This window comes from Rattus norvegicus, chromosome 6 (assembly GCF_036323735.1).
Source record: "Rattus norvegicus strain BN/NHsdMcwi chromosome 6, GRCr8, whole genome shotgun sequence".
NCBI lineage: Eukaryota > Metazoa > Chordata > Mammalia > Rodentia > Muridae > Rattus > Rattus norvegicus.
In genome coordinates, this window is record NC_086024.1 from 39,553,057 (window position 1) to 39,576,063 (window position 23,007).

At 42.4% G+C, this 23,007-nt stretch overlaps 1 protein-coding gene across 4 annotated transcripts in view; it reads right to left on the reverse strand.

Moving 5' to 3' along the window:
- Positions 1 to 23,007, reverse strand: part of Kcns3 (potassium voltage-gated channel, modifier subfamily S, member 3) — a 56,696-nt gene that overhangs the window by 25,647 nt on the left and 8,042 nt on the right. For 3 of the 4 annotated variants that reach the window (NM_031778.3, NM_001389230.1, XM_039112998.2), the window contains exon 2: positions 3,209 to 3,399. The gene's annotated coding sequence lies outside the window, so the exon portion shown is untranslated. Of the gene's footprint in view, positions 1 to 3,208; positions 3,400 to 8,422; positions 8,568 to 23,007 lie in introns of those variants that run through there. The other variant, XM_039112997.2, reaches the window with a different exon arrangement.

The following is a 23,007-nucleotide window of genomic DNA, read 5'->3' on the forward strand; positions in this document are numbered from 1 at the left end:
TATGAAACTTGTAAGTTCTGACACATCTGAGCTTGACTTAGCAAGATGGCAAGGACTAGCTGCTGCAAAAAAAAAGACATATTATAGATACTACTCATCTCAATTTGGAAAAACTGGGGAACCTATATTAACCACTACATATGAACACTTTATTTATGATCTTTGCCAACAAGTGCAAAGCATTTCAACCAAAACCTTTTAAAAATAATATTAATTGATATATGACATACTGATAATTGTTTGACTTATACTGGATGAATTTTTTGACCATAAAAAGAACAGAGCAGATTTTTTTTTCTTTACTGGATTGCTCTGGAAATAAGTTTTTTTTTCCAAATAATATGAAGAAGACCTATAAATAGAATTTGTTATTCATTTGTCCTGTGCCTAAACGTGTTCTATTTATTTACATTCCAAATCTTGACCCCTTCCCGGTACTCCCTCCAAGAGTTCTTCACCCCACCGTGCCTCCCTTTAACTCTATAGGTTGCTCTCACCTCTGACTCCCTTACACTCCCACCCCTACCCTCATCTTCCCACCTTCTGCCCACACATTGACCTTCCCTGAAGCATCAAGTCTATAAAGGATTAGGCGCATCCTCTCCCACTGAGACCAGAAAAGGCAGTCCTTTGCTACATATGGGTTGGGAAACAGACCGTGTATGCTCTTTGGTTGGTGGCCTAGGCTCTGGGAGATACGGGGTTAGTTATGTTGTTCTTCCTATGGGATTATCATCTCTTTCAGCTTCTTAATTCTTCTCCTAATTCATCCATAGGATTCCCGGACCTCAGTCCAAGGGTTGTTTAAATATATGCATCTATCTCAGGAAGCTGCTGGAAGAGCCCTTCAGATGACAGACATGTAGTTTTTCTTATTGTTTATATCATTGTGTGTTTGTTTCTACTATATTCATGCCATTCTTTTTTTTTCTTTTTTTTTTAATTTATTTAATACGTAATAATAATTCTTTGGTTTCCGGGCAAACATCCCCCTCCCCCCTCCCCTTCCTTATGGGTGTTCCCCTCCCAACCATCCCCCCATTGCCGCCCTCCCCCCAACAGTCTAGTTCACTGGGGGTTCAGTCTTAGCAGGACCCAGGGCTTCCCCTTCCACTGGTGCTCTTACTAGGATACTCATTGCTACCTATGAGGTCAGAGTCCAGGGTCAGTCCATGCATAGTCTTTAGGTAGTGGCTTAGTCCCTGGAAGCTCTGGTTGCTTGGCATTGTTGTACATATGGGGTCTCGAGCCCCTTCAAGCTCTTCCAGTTCTTTCTCTAATTCCTTCAACGGGGGTCCTATTCTCAGTTCAGGGGTTTGCTGCTGGCACTCGCCTCTGTATTTGCTGTATTCTGGCTGTGTCTCTCAGGAGCGATCTACATCCGGCTCCTGTCGGTCTGCACTTCTTTGCTTCATCCATCTTGTCTAATTGGATGACTGTATATGTATGGGCCACATGTGGGGCAGGCTCTGAATGGGTGTTCCTTCAGTCTCTGTTTTAATCTTTGCCTCTCTCTTCCCTGCCAAGGGTATTCTTGTTCCCCTTTTAGAGAAGGAGTGAAGCATTCACATTTTGATCATCCGTCTTGAGTTTCATTTGTTCTAGGCATCTAGGGTAATTCAAGCATTTGGGCTAATAGCCACTTATCAGTGAGTACATACCATGTATGTCTTTCTGTGTTTGGGTTAGCTCACTCAGGATGATATTTTCCAGTTCCAACCATTTGCCTACGAATTTCATAAAGCCGTTGTTTTTGATAGCTGAGTAATATTCCATTGTGTAGATGTACCATATTTTCTGTATCCATTCCTCTGTTGAAGGGCATCTGGGTTCTTTCCAGCTTCTGGCTATTATAAATAAGGCTGCGATGAACATAGTGGAGCACGTGTCTTTTTTATATGTTGGGGCATCTTTTGGGTATATGCCCAAGAGAGGTATAGCTGGATCCTCAGGCAGTTCAATGTCCAATTTTCTGAGGATCCTCCAGACTGATTTCCAGAATGGTTGTACCAGTCTGCAATCCCACCAACAATGGAGGAGTGTTCCTCTTTCTCCACAACCTCGCCAGCATCTGCTGTCACCTGAGTTTTTGATCTTAGCCATTCTCACTGGTGTGAGGTGAAATCTCAGGGTTGTTTTGATTTGCATTTCCCTTATGACTAAAGATGTTGAACATTTCTTTAGGTGTTTCTCAGCCATTCAGCATTCCTCAGCTGTGAATTCTTTGTTTAGCTCTGAACCCCATTTTTTAATAGGGTTATTTGTCTCCCTGCAGTCTAACTTCTTGAGTTCTTTGTATATTTTGGATATAAGGCCTCTATCTGTTGTAGGATTGGTAAAGATCTTTTCCCAATCTGTTGGTTGCCGATTTGTCCTAACCACGGTGTCCTTTGCCTTACAGAAGCTTTGCAGTTTTATGAGATCCCATTTGTCGATTCTTGATCTTAGAGCATAAGCCATTGGTGTTTTGTTCAGGAAATTTTTTCCAGTGCCCATGTGTTCCAGATGCTTCCCTAGTTTTTCTTCTATTAGTTTGAGTGTATCAGGTTTGATGTGGAGGTCCTTGATCCACTTGGACTTAAGCTTTGTACACTAAGCCAGTCTTTTGACAATTCTAGTTTGGTGGCATTAATATTAAGCTAGACATAAAAGGACTCTTACTGAAAAAACAGTAGTGTTGCTCCTACAAGTATAAATGGTAAATGTTAAAAAGAAAAGAAAAGGAATAAAGAGAAAAAGAAAAAGAAAAAATGGAGAGTCAGGGAAAGAATGTATACCACACAAATTTTTTTTTCTGGTTTCAGTCACTGAGATGGGACCTCATATGGCCCAGACTGGCTTCTGACTAACTAAGCACCCAGGCATAACAGAACTTCTATTCTTCTTGCCTCTGTTCTCATGTACTGGGAGTGTGCCACCATGACTGATGTTTATGCTGTGAAAGGAATCAAATCCAAGACTTCATGCACAATATATCTCCAACCACACCCCAGAACTTGCTAAAGGTGGCTTATGATATGACACGACTCTAATCTAACCCTCCAGACCTAAACTCTTTTTCTTTCAACTGCCCATCAGATTTTACAATCAGAAGAACTTCCCCCAAAATTGCCATCTGTCGCTTTCCTCTTTATCACCCTATTATATTTTTCTCTTGCTCTGATAACAATGACCATCTGAGAAAATGACACGGAAAGATGACTCTTACCCTCGTGGTGGCGATGTCACACAGCCTGCCCTCATCCTGCACAGTGGACCATCCATCGTCATCCAAGAAGCTCCTCCCATCTTCCCTTGCTGGAGTGTGGAGTGCGCATCGGCATTTAGTGGCTCAAAGAAGAGAAGGATGTGGTCCTCTGGTTGTGCGAGTCAAAGCAGATGCTACAAAGTGAAGTTCACCTACAGAGGAAAGCACCAGTCAAGTTGTCACTCCCAGGTGGAAACAAAACCAACATCTTCTATCACCCACTCAGTGTTCTGGACATTTTTTTACTGATTAGACACCAGCCTTTAAGTTCCATGCAAGTTTTGTGAAGGAACTGGTCTTTTCCCAATATGGTACCATCACTCCACCTGAACTCATGGATAGGATTAAGAACTCATTGAATTTCATGTCTATGAAATATCTGGAGCATCACCTCTGTCACAGGCCACGAGACACTGAATGTTAAGCTGATACACTGGGCACTGGACTTTACTCAATTCCCACAGCTGCTTTATAAAAGAGCTATTCTCCTAGCCAATCCATTGAGGATTTTCTAAGTGAATATACTTTAATCCATTTCAGAGGCAAATTTATAGGGGTTACCGGTCTAATAGAATTAATTTCACTGCTACAATTTGAGATCAATAAATTTCAAGAGCCAGTCAAATTCAATTCCTCTTTATTTGCACATTGCTATATGTCACAGTGCAGAGATGATTTCAGGTACTAATGTAGAGTCTTTGACAACATGAGGACATGAGGATGGGTGTAGGGAGGCAAATTTATGTCAAAACAAAACAAAATAAAAAATCTCAACCAAGTAACATGGATGGATGTAGGTCTATGATGGCATCCAGGCACCTAACCATTGATATTTTTTCCAATCAAGAGTAAGTCCAAAAGGAGGAGGGAGTAGTCATGGAGAAAAAGAAATTATTGGTGTTGCGCCAAAGAGAAGCAAGAAACACCTGTGGCTACCTCAGTCATTAAACATATACTCAGTGCGGTTGAAGACCTTCTAAGGCCCTGGGATCTCACATGACACACCAACAGCCTCTCCAACACCCTCACAGCTCCTAAGCCAAGCAAACACATGAAAACAAACATGTCTGAACAATAACCCCGGGGGCAGTACAGGCAGAATCCCATGGGAACAAAGTTTACAAGTTTGTCCCAACAGGGACAGAACTCATCCTGACACTCTGTTGGTGTGAATTTCCCCCTTCTAACAGACCTGGGTCATGAGGATGGTCCACAAGTGAAGGACAGGTCCATCCAAACTGAAATTCCCAGGTGGAACTCTTAGTGGAAAAGCAGAGAAATCCCTTATAAGGATGAATAACCAGATTTCAGACAGTTAAAGGCTCCTGTGTACTCCTCTGGCCTCCCCTTCTTCCTCTCCCTCCTTCTCTTCAGTGCCTCCCAGAAGCATCTTCGACATTTGCCAGGCAAAGGCAGACACACTACTGTGCCTAATGGATCTTCTCAGGTACCTTTCAAACTACAGGACAGTTTAAAAGAAAGTAAGGTTAACGTGGCTGGGAACTAATTTAACCCCGAGCGGCTTTAGCACCACTGTATTCAATACAGAAGGAAGAGAAGAAGTACTTGGGCTCTTGATTAGAAGTTCATTCCTTTGGCTCAGCACAGAGTAGCCAGGGCTGACCCAGGGAAACACAGTAAGGTTAGCCAAGTGTATCCTTTCCACAGAAACCTGTACCCAGGGAGGCTTTCGGTCAATATGTCATAAATAAATGATATCTCAAACCAAGCAGCTTCCTCACTGCCACCTACACTCAGAATGTGTGTACCTTACTAGATTTTCAGTCACCTTGATCACTATCAAACGATGGGAACTAGGGAGATGTCTTAGTTGGTAAAGCATTTGCATCAAAAACATGAGGACTTCAGTTTGGTCCCTAGAGACCATGTAAAAACGCAGCATGTGGTGTCACACCTTTCTAATTCAAGCAGGCTGAGATGGGAAGATCCCTGAAGACCAATGGTCAACCAGTCTAACGGAAATAGCAAGCTTCTAGGCAATAAAAGACTCTGCCTCAAAAGAAGTAGACTGTGTTTCTCTAGATGACACCCAAAGTGGTATTCTGGTCCCCCTGCATGCACACACATGCACACACACACACACACACACACACACACACACACACACCCTAATCCCTAGATATTGAAAACAAGTGTAATACCAATGAATAGTCATTATGAATTTATACCAATCCACACCACTCTATGATTATTTGTGTTCTAAATAACTCAAGAAAAAAAAAAGATAGCTACCATTTTATGAGACACACACACACCATTTCTAGGCCCATTTGTGTAATGTTTACAAATACCTTAGCCTTTAACTAGTGCATGTGGAAAATAATATTCCTATTTTAGAAATAGGATATCCTGACCCAGAGACATTATCTACCCACTGTTCTATACCCCAAAAGTTCCAGTGCCAAGGTTCAAAATGGTCTGTGTGGTCTTACTTACTGTGGAAATCAAGGTACCTCCGGTCTCCATCGGGAAATGTTGAGGAAGGATTGAGAAAGGTAGGCAGGACCTAACCCAAAACACCAGACGTAGGGGAAGGAAGTGGGGGTATCCAAAGTGCTCCCCTCCCCGCTCAACAACCCCACACAATGTTTGTTTCTATATAGGCCTGCCAAGGTGGTCTGGTGATCTATTCAACCAATGGGATCATCAGGAATGGTTTAGCACTGAACAGGTCTCTGGCTTTGTGATTTAGCCCAACCCTGGGGGGGGGGGTTGGGAGGTTGGGGATCATGTTCCCTCAAGACCTGCTTCCTCCTGCAGAACTCCTCTTTCTGGTAATTAAATTGTCTTTGCCATTTCCTCCAGCCTGGCTATATTGTCTGGTGAGGTCAGCATTCAAAACGTCCAGAATGACTACCTCCATTATCGAGTGGGAAAGGTGAGGAGTGGATGGCACAGTAGACTCTTCCATCACCCAGACACCTGACGTACACAAGCCGGAGGCCTAGGGGAATGGAATGAGTTGTAACCTGCTTCCCTTGGCTCTCGCCATAGTTATGCAGTGATCTCTAAAACTGTAAACCTGTGCCTAGTAAATCAAAGATAATACTCCTTGTGACATTGCAGGACTGGCTACTGTCCTCTGTACCTACACAGAATTCTGGACGTCCCCGTCATTGTCATGCCATATTCTTCTGATGAAAGCCACCAGTTAGGTACAGCATCCCACCATCCACTTTCGTATTAATTATTCCTGTCATACAGTGGGGCTTCACACATTTTGTTCAAACCAATTCCTCTCTCCCAAGTCAACAAAATTAAAGAGTAAATTAGAGAAAAAAATCAATACAGATAATGAAAGGCAGCTGGTCAGAGGCAGAAGAGGAGGAGGAAACTGGGAAGGACAAAATGGCTGCCAGGACTTATGCCAGCACTGGGTAAATGAAATAATCTCATCCCACTCTACCCCTATGGTGGAGCACCTCAAGGCCAGAGTAGAATGTCAAACCTTCAGAGGCTCTGTACTCTTAAGCACCCTCGAAACCTCCCTTGCACTGACTCCAAGCTCAAAGAGGCACTTCCTGGTGACTAGAGACCCACGTACCTTGTGAACAGTTAACACATAAACTATGGAGCCAATATATGCTCTGCCCTTGTGATTTGCCGATGTATGGAACTTTTAAAAGTGGAAAGTGGCTTATTTACAGTTTCCTGTGAGTTGTGATATGTCAGTGTCTTAATTAGGGTGCCTGTTACTGTGATGAAACACTGTGACCGTGAGCAAGTCAGAGAGTAAAGGGTTTATTTGGCATACTTCTACATCATAATTCATCACCAAAAAAGTCAGGACAGGAACTCAAACAAGGCAGGAATCAGAAGGAAGTAGTTGATGCAGAGGCCATAGAGGAGTGCTGCTTACTGATTGCCCATCTTGGCTTGCTCAGCTTGATTTGACATAGAACCAGGACCACTACCCCAGGATGATATAACCCACAATGATCTGGGTCCTCCCCAATCAATCACTAATGAAGAAAATGCCTTACACCTGGATCTTATGGAGGTATGACTCTAGTTTATGTCAAATTGACATAAAACTAGCCAGCAGAATTTGATCAGGTTTTTGATGCCAGAAAATGAGTTTTTGAAGTTACACAGCTAGCCTTTATCTGTGATGAGGACCCTGGAAAATGGCACATAAGAAGACTCCTGATCTAGACAACTTCCCTGGAGACATCTTGGCCTTACAAACTTCCACAGCAGATGTCTCCACCTTGGCACCACTGTTTCTATAGGGTGGGATGATTGTTTCTTGTGGGAGTGAAATATTTAGCGGTATTGATAGACCCCATTTACTAAATAACAAGGTTATGACAATCAGAAAGGTTTCCAGAGATGGCAAGATAGCTCAACAGCTAAAGATGCTTGTCATCAAGGCCTGGGAACCGCACAAGGAGAGAACCAGTTCCCACAGGTTGTTCTCTGACCGTCCTAAGCACATCATGACATATGTATTACACACACACACACACACACACACACACACACACACACACACACAAATTAATAAAACCCAGAAAGAGAGTCTTTCAAATGTCTCCAGACCCTGTCATTTTGCTTGGGAAGGAATTGTCCTTGAATATTTATTTTTTTAGAATCAGGCTTGGCATTTCATGCCATGATATCAGCCAACAAAAACTTTAAAAATACGAAACGTCAAAAGCAACTCTAGGGAAGCTGGGAAGGTGGCTTAGGAAGTAATGTACTTGCCACACGAGCATGAGGACCCGAGTTTAGATCCCACACATTCATATTAAAGCCAGTCAGTCAAAAATGACATATACCTATAAGCCTAGCCATGAGGAGGCTAAGATAAGCAGATTCCTGGAAGTCACAGGCCAGCCTGTCTAGCGAAATAGGTAAGCTCCAGGCTCACTGAGAAAGCCAATCTCAAAAACTAGGCTAGAGAGTGGTTAAGGATAGCATCTCACATTGACTTATACCCTCTTTCATGTATTCATACATGGGCACATAAACGTACACACACACACATATAAATGTGTGTACATGTGCACACACACATGAACACACACGTAGCAAACATGCACAAAGAAGTCCAACATGTTAGATCTCAAAGTATGTTTCATATGACTCGATTATAAGGATAGCGTTTTTTCCTCTATGAGAGTCTGCCTTGTGTTTCCTAGGATGACATACCATGCATGTGTATTTATGTGGCTTCAAATACATAGCCTGCTTTCTTCAATAATATTGCTCCTGCTGAATACACCCACTCCAAGTCAAAGCTCTCACCATGTAGAACCTCAATTAATGTCCTGAAGGGAAAAAATGCAAATGGATGTCAGTTTCATGGCCTTGTCACTACTCGTCAATCACACACCAATCCTTAATAAAACCCTAGCGTAATAAAATTATAGGCATAATAATGGAAGATGAAATTCTATCCTGTCTGTGTCTTGCTTAACTAATGAGAATTTTCATCCAGTGTTTTGCTCCAATAATACTAAAATAACACAATCAGGCTTCCATAATTGGATTTACTGCGCTAGAAGAGTTGTACTGATATTTAAATCCTATAATCCAAAGCTATCAGAAGAATACACCTTCCAGTTGATGCTGACAGTGGGTGCTACCAGTATCCCTGAACTACATTCTTCCTCCAAATTATCAAATTTCAACAACTGCCTTCATATAAAAAATTCTTACAGTCACATATTTTTTTAATTTCAATCGACCCCAGAAGGAAAATGAAAGCTTCTCGAGTTCTAATATATTCAAGGATTAAACATAAATTTATAGATGTTCTGGTTTTCATTGAAAGCCCTGGTTAGTGCTTTCTAACGCGAAGTCTCTGATTTATAGCGGAGAGATCGGTGGAAGTTCTGTTTCTCTCTGGAGTATCTGCAGCGAGTGGATGTAAAAGCATCCCCAGAAATCCCTACGGCCTGGGGCATTTGTAACCAAACACTACCTTCCTCTCCTCCAGTTCTGTGTTTCCAGACAACCTCCCCAGTGGGATAAGAGAGCAGCAGGCTTGCAGCTGAGTCACCTCCCCAAGACAATCTATGACACCAAAGCAGAGACAACCAGGGCAGAAGCTGCCTAGGGAGGTGTGCCCCATAGAGAAGCGCATCACACAGCCACTGACCCCAGTAAGTCATCCTGAGTACTAACAGAGCTCTCAAGTCACTCTGAATAGTCCATGTGACTGTCACTTTTCTACTGGCCCCAGGAAGGAACTATCCTACCTTGATGTAATCAACTTTGCCCAGGGTGGCTGAAGAAAAAGGTTCCTACTGCAGGCAGGAAGGTAAATTAACCCATTTGGGGGCCTGAGATCGTGCACAGCCAATTCCTAACCTCATCTCTCTCTCCCTTTCCGTGATAGGAATGACAACCCACTGTGCTGAAGCACTAATGAAGGGACAAAGAAAAGGCCAGCAGCAGCAGTGCAGGATGCAGAACAGTTTAACACAAAGGGAACAGCAGATTGTAAACTGGAAAGCATTTCCGACGTCATCATAACCAAAAGGCTCACCTTTCACAGTATAGTATATAGTATACTTTCCTAGTATCCTGAGGAAATAAAATCACAAATGTGTTAAAGATGCATGGAGGAAGGTGTCCCATGCATCATTAATTCCTCATAAGTTTATGACAAACACCACCTAAATGTTCATCAATGGAGAGACACTACATAGCCTAGAGATAGCCATGGAGTGGAATTGTCTGCACCAGATACACACACGAAGAGAAGTGTAGTAACCTCTGGGATCTTGTCGGACCTGAGCCCTGCTCTGAGGACTTCCATGTCTGGGCTCAGTTATGTCCCTGTCTTGGTTTTGAGTTTATTTTCTAGGTTTCCTGAATTAGGATCTCTGTGTCTAACCTTGGAAGGTCTTCAGCCCACTCTGAATTCCAGTCTGGTCTCGAACTTGTGATGTTCCTATCTCAGCCTCCCAAATGCTGGCATTACAGGGATGTATGTAACAAGGCCTATGGGTAATGAATGGGGTTTTTGTGTTCATTTTACAGAAGGGAAAACTGATGAGCAATGACATTACTACCTCTCTTGAGTCAATGACTACTGAAAGAAAGGAAGAAAGAAAGAAAGAAAGAAAGAAAGAAAGAAAGAAAGAAAGCAAGCTCGCTCCCTGTGCAGCTTCCAACTTCTGATTCTCCTGGCTAGCACTAGAGTGCTAATGTTACAGACACGCACCACCACCACACCAGGCTTATCCCATGCTTGGGATTGAACCCAGGACTGTGCCTGCTGGAGAAGTACTCTACTAATTGAGCTACAAACTCAGGCCAAGAGTCAACAACTACTACTCTGTGATGGCTCCATGATTTCAACTCAAGGAATTCCCTAAAGTCATGCTCCTAACCACAATACAATAGGCTTAGTTGGAAAGTAAGACAATTAGAATACACTGTATGGTTTGGTCCTGCTTTGCAAGATATACCTGTGTTGACTGTAGAGGGGGAAAAAAATCTGTAATAATATACATTGAAATGATGTGTGCGTTTTTTCTGGATGATAGAATTTGGCTGAGTCTTGCTTTTGACTTTGAATTTGTCAATGTTGTATAAATTTCTTGAAGTGTGTTAAGTCTTATAAAATACTTAGGAAACAGTTACATCAGCAAGGAAATATAAAAGTGCACAGGCAGCCTGGGTCAGTAGTTGAGCAGGAAGAGACAAACATGAGGGAGATTTACAGCCCGAGGCGAACTTACAGACTAACCAGTGGTAGACTCTTCATCTGGGTGCCCCTGTGTCCTGATAGAATTGTGAGCTGCTTTAACTCACTGGATGCTGCTTTACCCAAGGGCTACCTGGGAAGACAGAGGGAAAGAGGCAATATGGAGTTTGACCCCAGAGCTCATAGAGTATATTACAGAGCACACAGGTAAATAAGGAAGTGCAGTAGAAGGTGGTCAGTTCAGAGGAGAGATAGTCCCTGCAATAAGAGTAGAGATATATATGAGTAGAAGCAATAGAGCCAAACCTTCAGAGACACAGCAGTTGTGATCAGGCAAAGGACACAGGATGGAAGGTAGTTCCAAATGTAGGAAGCCCATGGCAAATAAAAGAAGAGGAAACCCTCTGCTGGGTACGAAGAGTAAGGAAGCATGGAGTTCAGCCAAGACATAGCTTATGAAGTCAAGACACTGGCGTACATAACCTTTCCTCTTAAAATGTCCAAGAACTCCACCTGTACAGGTCACCCTTTTTGAGGCCTAGGAAGAAGGATGTTCCAGGGAGAGGGATCTGGATTACCTATAGCCATACGTACACCCCTGAAATGAGTGGCCGATACTTCAGCCCTTCAAAATTCTCTATCCATATTAAACTAGTAAGAAATGGCAAAAGTTTCCAGGCGTTGATGCTGCTCCTTGGATGTCTAGAATAAAGGTACTCTTGGGCAACTCAGGGGATCTCAGATAGCCATCAGTGACTTCTAGGAGAACTATAACATGCAAGCAAGAACAGGAAAATGAAGCCATTGCAGGAATGCATCCTTCCACAGTCCCCTCTCTCCACAAAAGGCAGCTCAGGGCACTGCAGAGGAATCTTAGAAACCATCTATCTTGACCTTTCCTAACTCCAGCTGATACTGAGTGATTCATTCCATCAAAACAGGCTCAGGGTAGTAGCACCAATATGGCAGCCGCAACAAAAGGTCTACATAATCCCTGGTCCCAGTAAGAGTTGCTGCAGGAGCCACAAATGCCTCTTAGACTCACAACTGCTTTGAATTCGCAGAAATCACATACTTACTCCTAAGTCTTCTTTAATGATCCAATAAAGGAATGTATATATTGCTTAATCATAAGTTCAATTTAATACTTTGATAAGTGCATTTCAGTATGGTAGGAGTCCTTTCCATCCCGTGGCTTTTCTGTTTCACGTTTTGTTTTGTATTTAAAAACACTGCTCTGACAGTGGGAGCAGGAGTTAGCCCTAACTCTTTTCCCTACTTGCGGGCCCCCTTTCCTTCTAGTGGGTTACTGCCCCATCCAGCCTTGATGGGACGGTATGTGCCTGGTCTTATGGTAGCTTCTTATGCTACAAGGTTATGTTCTGTGTTTGGTCGACGTCCTTGGAAGAACTGCTCTTCTCTGACTTCTCTGATGGGAGGGGAGGGAGATTGCTGGAGAGGGGGTGGGAGAAGGGAAAATTGCAGCAAAAGTCTGAGAGAATTAAAAACATACTGTCATACTGTTCTGAAAAATGGCCCATTGCTTCTTTAATCACCACAAGGGCCTCTGGCACCACAAAAAAAAAAAAAAAAAAAAAAAAAAGGAGGTTGTGAATTCTGGAATCTGATTGGTAAGTCACATCTGACTGCTATGTGTCACCCTCCATCTTAAAGTTTGTCATCCTGCCATCGTAAAGCCAAATTCAAAGTTCCTCATGCTCTTCTCTTTGTTTGCTTTTAGCTCCTCACAAGATCTTACTCACAAGGCTTCCTGATCATCCTATCCCTGCCAGGGAGGTGTGCGCTACCTCAGGGCCTCTGCAGTAGCTGATCTCCTCCAAGGATGCTCTAGTCACAGCATAAGCTGAGAAAGGTCCCATCAAGGTTCAAATATAGGATATATTTATATCCTACTTAGAAATAAAATTAAATATAGGATATCCTATAAAGAGTGCTGACCAAGAATGCAGAAGGACCTGGATACTCTGTACTACCACGACTCCCAAAAAATGTGTGTGTGTGTGTGTGTGTGTGTGTGTGTGTGTGTGTGTGTGTGTGTGTGTGTAGAGGGGGAGAGAGAGACAGAGACAGAGACAGAGACAGACAGACAGAGACAGAGAGACAGAGAGAGACAGAGAGAGACAGAGAGACAGAGACAGAGCAAGAGAGAAAGAGAGACAGAGAAACAAAATTAAGTATACGATATATTTAAACCCTAAGGATAAGTGTATGTGTGTGTGTGTTTTCTATGTGTCTTGTTTATTGGAATTTGCACTCTACTGCACATACAATATTTCAAGTGCCTTCCAACTCACCTGTCACATAGATTCTTAAAACTATTTGAAGACTCAACTGACAAACTTTTTTATTAACTTGCACTTTTCTCACAGCTTGGCCATGAGTGACTGCCATTCCACATTAACATTCTCTTGGCCATTACCTTAAATGAGAGAAAGGGGGAAAAATCAGCACCAATGTGCTTTGGAAATTATGATCCACACTTCAAGTAAAAAGAAAAAAAAGCTTATTTATCAGGTACTGCAGAGAGGAAATACATTTTCCCTTCATCGAAGACAACTCAGCTGCCACACACACACACAAACACACCACACGTACACACACACACACACACACAAACACACCACACGCACACACATATAAGCAAACGTCACCGAATCAAGTGTATTATAAAAAATACAAACTCAGTAGTAGGCAATAAAACCAATAAAATCAGACTGGGCATTTTGAAGTCGAAGTGGACCTGGGGTTGATGCACTCAACACACAGAAGCTGCCTGGCTCATGATGAATGGAAATGAGCAGCGTTTGGATTCGTGGCACTGGTAATAAATCACTGCCCGGCCAGGACGTCATAGAACCCACAGATGATGAAAACGTAAGACAGTATTTTAAAGCTCACCACAGTAAACTTGTGTTGCCAAGGGAAGACCTGACACAGAAGAGCCAGCATCTAAGGAACACAAAAGCACCTCGTCCCATTCCGTCTCCAGAAAGGGTTGGTTTTAATAGCAACTACTGCTTCTTTAGGAATAATCCACTAAAGCCTGCTAAGATTGGACTCCTCCAGTTTCTTATAAAACACAGTCAAAGGCTGAGGGCATGGCTCAGGGTGGAGTGCTGGCCGAGCATGCACAAGGACCTGGACGTAGTCCTCTGTAAGGACAGACAAAGTACTAAATGATATCCATCACAAACCTCCTGATGAAGATGCTCTCAAGCCCTTCAGCTATGAAACACACACACACACACACACACACACACACACACACACACACAAGGACACTAAAACCTCCCTGAATGCTTCAATGCAACATGGCTGTGTGTGTACATGTATGTGTATATATACATATATGTGTGTGGTGTTCACACATACACATACATGTACGTGTATATATAAATTTACATATACATATATTTTATGTGTATTTACCAGATGTAGATATAGATATAGATATATGGTCAGGAGTTAACCTTGGCTTTGATGGCTTCAGTCACTATCATCTTATTTTTTTGTTATAGTATTTCTTATTAAACAAGGAATTGAACAATTCAGCTAGGCCTGCTGACTAGTGAGTCTAAGAATCTGCCCGTCTCTGCCTCCCCAGGGCTGAGATTACAACTGTGCACTACTACACCCATCTATTTTATACATGGGTTCTGGAGTTCGAACTCATGACCTTGTGCTTGCTCAGCAAACACTTCACGAGCTAAACCGCTCCCCGAGCTCCCCAACACAGCTCTCCAAAGTTAGTTTCTACACCCAGCCCTTGCTCCTCTACTACCACCCTACAAAGATGCTTCCCAGTCTGTGTGCTTTACAGGACAGTGGCATTTTTCACTCTGGAATTCCCCAGACCCTGCCATTCCCTACCACTAACACCATTCTTTACTGTTCCTCCCACTCTCTGACATTTCTAAGTCCCTAGGAAATCCCACTTCCTCTGCTCAAGTTTTAAATCTCAGACCACAAATTAAATGCCTTCAGGGACCAGGACAAGGCCCGCAGTGAAAGTAGGAGAAGCCCTGACCACTATGAGAAGCAAACACACGCTAGCTTATCCAAAAAGCTGAGCTCACCCATGGGTCTCGGGAGCCTACATCATCCAATTTATCAGGAACACTCACAAGTCTTGTTTTTGTAATTTTTTTAAACATTGGAAACGGTCATTGCTCATGTTTTTAAAAGATTGTGAGCCAAACCAAAGACATTCATGGCCTGGAGACAACCTCCAAGTTACCAAATTATCTTCTGTACACTTCAGTCAGCCAGCCTAACACAGCTGGTGAATTCCAGACCAAGGACAGTGCCTGAGAAATGACACCCAAAGGTGATCTCTAAGCACCACACGTGTGCACATGCACCTACATACAACTGTGCAGCCATACAAATGTGCATGCACACACACATACACACGTATATGAATGAGTACAGAGCAGAGTAAGTGAGGCCAGAGCCCACAAAAACCCAGGCTCAGGAAATGGAAAGCACAGAACAGCAGAGACACCATTCTGCCTCTTCTGCTGATGGCTTGCTGTATACCAGGCTCTTGTCCCTAAAACAAACCAACTTTATCTCCCTGAGTGAGTAAGGGAATAATTTACAGGCCTTTTTATCACCACACAACTGTTTGTTTAAAGTGACAAAATGTCTACAAAGTAGACATCTCAATAAATGAATGCAGGTAGCCTCTAACAGGGTCTGTCACTGAACAGCTTTTCTTAAAGGCCTATCTATACATTGCTTACTTTGTGCCAAGCACTGCATAAATTACTTGGCTGAACATTGCATTATGCGAGATAAATGTTATCATTGTTAGTCCCAATCTGCAAATGAGGAAATCAGAACTACAGAGGAGTAAAAGCATCCCCAACCTGATGGGGTAGGCATTGGATGCAAAGTCATGGGAGTAAGGTACTGAAACCAGTCGGCTGGTATGTCAATCTCAATCTGCTGCTTTCTAGCAGTATGAGTTATTTTTATAGAGAGATAAATAGACAGAGAGACAGACAGATAGTTGATTGTTAGATGAATAATGTTAGACAGATAGACATTGGTTGATAGATACATAGATAGATAGATAGATAGATAGATAGATAGATAGATAGATAGATAGATAGATAGATGATAGATGGATGGATGGATGGATGGATGGATGGATGGATGGACGGACGGACGGACAGACAGACAGACTGACAATCCATAAACAGATAGATGTAATGTTAGTTACTTCTTTCATGGCTGTAATAAGCTACCTGACCAAAGCAACTTAAGGAAAGAAAGGTTTATTTTGCCTTACAGTTTGAAGAGAAGTCCTTCATGATTGGGAAAGCATAGTGGCATGTGTGTGAGGCAGCAAAATGGATTCACAGGCAGGAAGCAGAAGGTGATGGGTGCTGGTGCTCAGCTCCCTTTCTCCTTTCTATTCAGTCCAGGATGCCAGCCAACTGAGTGGTTAAGCATTAAGATGGGTTTTGCCATCTGAATTAACTTAGTCTATCTCATCCCTTACAGGCCTTCTCAGAGGCTTGTCTCCCACATCACTGGTTCTCAACTTTTGGGTTATAACCCCTTTGGAGAGGGTATTGAACAACCCTTTCACAGGGGTCACCTAAGACCATCAGAAAACACAGATACTGAGGCTGGAGAGATGGCTTGGTGGTTGAGAGCATTGACTGCTCTTCCGGAGGACCTGGATTCAATTCCTAGCACCCATGTGGAATCTTACAACTATCTATAGCTCCAAGATCTGACACCCACAGACATATATACAGGCAAAACACCAATACACATAAAATAGAAATAAATTACTAAAAACAGAAAGAAAACATAGATATTCACATTATAATTCATAACAGCAAAATTACAGTTATGAAGTAACAACAAAAATGATTTTACTGTTGGGGGTCACCATAACATGTAGAGCTGTCTTAAAGGATCACTGCATTAGGAAGGTTGAGAACCACTAGCCTAGATCTTGTCAATTTGACAATATTAAACATCACAGATAGATAAATAAGTAGATAGATACATATAATTAATATATCAATGATAAAAACATTCTAACACAATACATAGATAGCTATTGACGGTGAGGGATAAAAAGGATCTAAAACATATAGTACCTACAATCAAGCATGACTAAATTGATCAATATATACATTTTATTTATACCAATATCTAGTGTGCTATAAGCCTTACATCGATCTTTATTTTTTATTACAAAGTTCTACAGGAACCCTAAGAATTATCTAAATAACTGGAAGTTCTAACAACATAAGAGTTTCCCCCACTTATCTAATGCTACTGCGAAAGGCTCCAGGAACACACGAGAAGTCCCTGGGGACTGAGCCTGGGGAACAGGAGGGTTGATCCTTGGGGACCTCATTTTCTCAGTACATCCCAGGCAGTCCTGGCTCCATTTCTGCAAATAATGATCTTGAGGTTCTTTCTGCTCCCATTTCAACTCAGTGGGAAAAACTATAAAATGAGCCTTTAAATGGTTTGAAATAGACATTGAACATCTCTTACATCCTTTGGTGATCTTTGGACATATGTAACAGGAACGTGTGATGAACCCACACAAACATAATTTCCTTTATCCCAAAAGGTTGTGGGATGTTTATAGAATCAAAGAAGGTGAGAATAAGCAGGAGTCAGGGCCCTCCTGAAAAAAACTGGAAGTCACTCAGTTGATAGAGCATGTAACAAGCTAAGCCCATTCTACCTGTCCACCCAATGCCTATACTAAAGCAGAAACAGGAAGCTGGCAGAAGCAACTTCCAAGGACACCCCTAGTTGTTACCTTTTGCCCAGATAATATCCAAATAGGAACATATTAAGAAACTCAGTCAAATACATGGACTGACCGTGAACTCTGACTTCATAGGTAGCAATGAATATCCTAGTAAGAGCACCAGTGGAAGGGGAAGCCCTGGGTCCTGCTAAGACTGAACCCCCAGTGAACTAGATTGTTGGGGGGAGGGCGGCAATGGGGGGAGGATGGGGAGGGGAACACCCATAAGGAAGGGGAGGGGGGAGGGGGATGTTTGCCCGGAAACCGGGAAAGGGAATAACACTCGAAATGTATATAAGAAATACTCAAGTTAATAATAAAAAAAAAAGAAAGAAACTCAGTCAAGAGGAATCAGTTATGCAACCAAAATTTCCAAGAATCCTCTGTTCCGTGTGTGTGTGTGTGTGTGTGTGTGTGTGTGTGTGTGTGTGTGTGTGTGTGATGTCATTTCAGACATGAAAGAACAGGTGCCCTTCTCTAATGCGTCTCAAATCACAGCAATAGATAAACAAATGATATCTTCGTGTTTGAACTACTGCCCATAACCTCTTGGCATATGGCCCCACGGACTTTTATGTATCCTATGAACATCTTCAGAAGTAGGCCAGCAGCATCACGGAAGAGCCCAAACTCACTGGCCATCAAGCAAGAACACTACTTCCTGCTCATCTGGCCTTAGTATCCACCAGGTTACTTCATGCCTCCCTGTTGCATTTATCATCCCCAGCCGTACCAGGATTTCTCCCATTGGTTCCAAATTGTTGAACCAATTATTTTCTTCCTATGTAGTGTTCTGTCTTTAGGAAATCAGCTGAAGGGGCTGGAGAGATGGCTCAGTGGTTTAAAACAAAAAACTCCAACTGTTTTCCAGGGGTCTTAAATTTGATTCCTGGCACCTACAAGGTGGTTCATAGCCATCTCTAACCCCAGGTCCAGGGGATCTGACATCCTCCCCTGGCACACAAGTGATGCATAGACATACATACAGGCAAATTAGACACCAAATTTTAAAATAAAAATTAATAAAAAAGATACAGGCTGAAACGTCACCACTTCCCAGGACTTTCATTGCGTTCCCTGTTCCCTTCCTGTTTACAGACGCAATGCTGAAGGTGTACCCCTATGAATCTATGTTTGTAGAACCCCATTTCCCAGCAATATCCCTGACATGCCATGACATCAATGTCTGATTCATAGCAGACAAGTGGGAGAAGTCTATCTGGTGGAAGTATGACTAAATTAATGGCTACTTCTTTTTTTAAAAACGGTGTGTGTGTGAGGGGGGGAGATGGCTCAGTCTATAAAGTGTCCATCTCACAAGCATAAGAACCAGTATTCAGATCGCAACACCCATATAAAAAGCTGAGCATAACAACAAGAGCTGGAGCTACAGCTCTGGGGAGGTAAGCACAGGAGAATCCCTTGGGACTCAAAAGCCAGCTACTCTAGCAGACTCAAGTCACCTCCAGGGTCACTGAGAGACCCTGTCTCAAAATAAGAGGTGGAAAATAATTGAGAAAGACATCTGTCTTCAATCTCTGGGCCCCCATACACACATACACAACACGCTCACACACACACTCCCAAAAACATATAATAAAATTAAGTTTTAAAAATAAGGCTTAACACAGAGGCCTCATGCCAGACCAAGTCATTGCAATAAACATCTGCAAAGAAAGACTCGTGTATAAAAGCATATAAGGTTGGATACAGTGTGACACATTACGGCTTCCACAATGAGATCTTTCTCTCTCTCTCTCTCTCTCTCTCTCTCTCTCTCTCTCTTTCTCTCTCTCTCTCTCTCTCTCTCTCTCTCTCTCTCTCTCTCTCTCTCTCTCTCTCTCTCTCTCTCTCTTTGGTGGAGATGTTGTAAGGATGGAGAGCAGGAAAGAAAGGAAGTGGAGATGAGTGGAACTGAGGTGCATGATGTGAAATTCACAAAGAACCAATAAAGTTTTAAGGGGGAATCTCCCTTGCTCAAAGTGGAGAGAAGTAGAGATTGCTCCCAGGGAAAAGTCTCTCAGACCAAACCACTTTTCCTGGGGGCTGCGACAAGTGTGTTGAGAAGAGACTTGATGTTCCAGGGTGAGGGGGATACTCGGGGGCTCAGACCCTCTCAGAGGAGAAGGGGGGAAGGATTGTAGGAGTGGGTGACCAGGAGAGGGAATAGTGAGCAGGATGCAAAGTGAATAAATACAAATAAGAAGTCATAATTGGGCTCAATTCACTTTCTGCTGCTATCAAAACACCTGAGACTGAGCAATTTATAGAGAATGGAAGTTTTCTTAGCTCATAGTTCTCAAGTCTGGGAAGTCCAAGAGCATGATGCAGCATCTGATGTAGACCTTCTAGCTACATGCTAACCAGCAGGAGCCACACTTTGTGAGCCCGAGTAAGCATGCAGGGTCCTGGCTCTCTTTCCCTCTTTACAAAGCCACCAATGCAATCACAGGAGTTCCATCTACATAACTAATCCTAATAACCTTCTAAAGACCCCCACACCTCCAAATACCCCCAACATGTGAATTCCAGTCAGATTCTCCGTGCTCTTATATCACCACGATTGCGATTCCAAGACACGAATTTTGAGAGACATGCACAGGCCATCGTACAAGTTCTTCTCTGCACCCAGTCTGAGCCGTGACATGTTATGGCATTTGCAAAGGGTTTTAGAAAAATGTTTATTGCTGCTAAATGAAAACAGAGTGCATTTGGCAAACCATAAAGCATCAGTATATTTACAAAGAAATCCCCAGAGGGCCAAGTGTCTTTTGCTGTAACATGTTGCCACAGTGACTATTTAGTGCAGTGAAAAACAAGTTTTACTTAATTCTTAAAAGACATAATAAAATTAGTACTATGTCTTGTGTAGTATCAGGGCCAATGTATGAGAAGGAAAGGGTGGGAGATGTGTTTACGCTTCAAAACATCCACATCCAGGTGCTGGAAGCTGTCCTGGAGGAATGTTTTTTAATGCTTTGCCCAGTCTGCTATGACTAGCATTACATTTTATGAATATGAAAAAAAATTATAAAATAATGAGATCTCCAGGCAATGTAAGTTTAAAAATGCTTTTAATTTTACTTATTAAAATTAATTTCCATACCTCCTCTTATTCAACTCATTTTCTGCATGTATCTACCTCTCTCTGGAGTTTCCAGTTTTTGATATGAGGAAAAATAAAACAGAAGAGAGCTAGGAGGTAACTAAAATCCAAAGACCACTGTGTTCACCCATCCAGCAGGGACATTGGTGAATCAAGAGCTAAGCTGCAGAAGCCAGCTTTGCCCAGTACCTGTGGACAGGTGCTCACATCCCTCCTGTCCCGCCATATTGCAAGAAAATCCTCACCACACAGGAAACAGGAATGCACACTGAAAACACAAAACCCCAGATGCCCCAGAGTTAAATACAGCGGCTTCCTTAACCTGATTTGCACAAAGGTTCACATCGACATGCTTCCTACTTAAAATAAGTAGGGAAATTCACAACCGCTCATCACTCGCCCATTTGAGTAGAGCCTAAAGAAATTCCTGAAGACAGGATGGTGAAAGCCATGTTTACAAAACTAATTAGGATAAAACAATGCAGTACTCATTGAGGTTCTCTACTTGTATCAAATCAGCTAAGCGGCTCACACCCGTGAGCACTGAAGATCTATGTTGTGTCTCCTTGAAGATCTATGTTTGTGTGCAGGGGTCTGCAGCATAAGTATATAGACCTTTCATAGTGCTGTAAGTGAACAGCCCAGAGGCTCTAGATATTTGAACACTTGATACACAGTTGGTGGCACTGTTTGGAAAGGTGGTATAGCCTTCCTAAAGGAACTACATTACGGGGGGGGGGGCTTTAAAATTTCATAGTCTTGTCCCACTTCCAATTCACTCTCTTTGCATCATATGTATGATTGAAGTGTGATCTGTTAGCTTCTGGCTCCATCTGGTTACAGCCATGCTCCCCCCCACTCTTATGAACTCCACCTCTGGAGCCGTAAACTACATAAACTCTTCCTTCTGACAGCTGCCCTTATTCGTGGCATTCTATACAGCAGGTACTCCATTCACAGCAGGAAAAGAATGTAACCAATGCTCTGTCTTATTTCCTCAGAGTACCAAAGTCTCAGCTGAACAGTCTGAAGCTGGGCCCCATGATCTAATGCCTGCATAAATATGGATTCTGAGATGTTCCCACCAAGGGGAAGACAAAGGCTAAAACTGTGCTCCAGAACTCTTAGCTCTGTTGATAGAAATGACTGGTAAGAAGCAGTGGCTCTATTAACATTTAGGGTCATGCAATGCAGCTGTGTGACCGGGCTTTCCACTTCACTGTGCATAGGAAAGTACTAGCTTCCCTGTGATGAGGCAATGTGTATAACACCTTAGAGAAGGAATGTCTAGAAGAGCTGGGAGAAACCCAGTTGTTCACCAAAAATGATAATAATAATAATAATAATAATAATAATAATAACAATAATAATAAATAGCACACTGACACTCACTCTCGACTCGGCATAAGATGTTGATGAGTCAGCTTAAGGACCAAAATTCTCAAGGCATAGAAAGGAAGCTTCAACAGACTGCCATTCCCCATCTCAAGACATTCCCTCCCAACAACGAAACACAGGAATCTAGTCCAGCAATTATCCTTAGCATGTTAAAGATTGTTTGGCTTTACATTGTACTACACTGTAAGTTTCAAAGGATGGTGACAAAGGATGAAAGGATTTGAGATGAGGATTGCGGATATTGGGGACTTTTTAGACTCTACAAAGACCGACGATAAACCAATAGACACAGATGGATGGATGGATGGATGGATGGATGGATGGATGGATGGATGGATGGATGGGTGGATAGATACATAGAGAGATAATTGATAGATGATAAAAAAGTAAATATATTACTAATTGATAGAGATGGAAGAGAGATAAGGGATAATAGATGATAGATAGATAGGTAGATAGATACATAAATACATACATGCATACATATATAAATACATAGAGATAGATGGGTAGATATATGCTAGATAGGTGTCAGACGGATGGACAGATGGGTGGATACTAGATAGATGCCAGAAAATTAGATAGATAGATAGATAGATAGATAGATAGATAGATAGATAGATAGATAGATAATTTATACTGTCTTATGTGACATTCTTTTATACTTTCATCCCAGGAAACATAAATTTTGAAACAAAGGGGTTCAACCCCGGAACACAGTTTCGTAGCTGTTGATTACCCAGATAAAATCTAGTCAC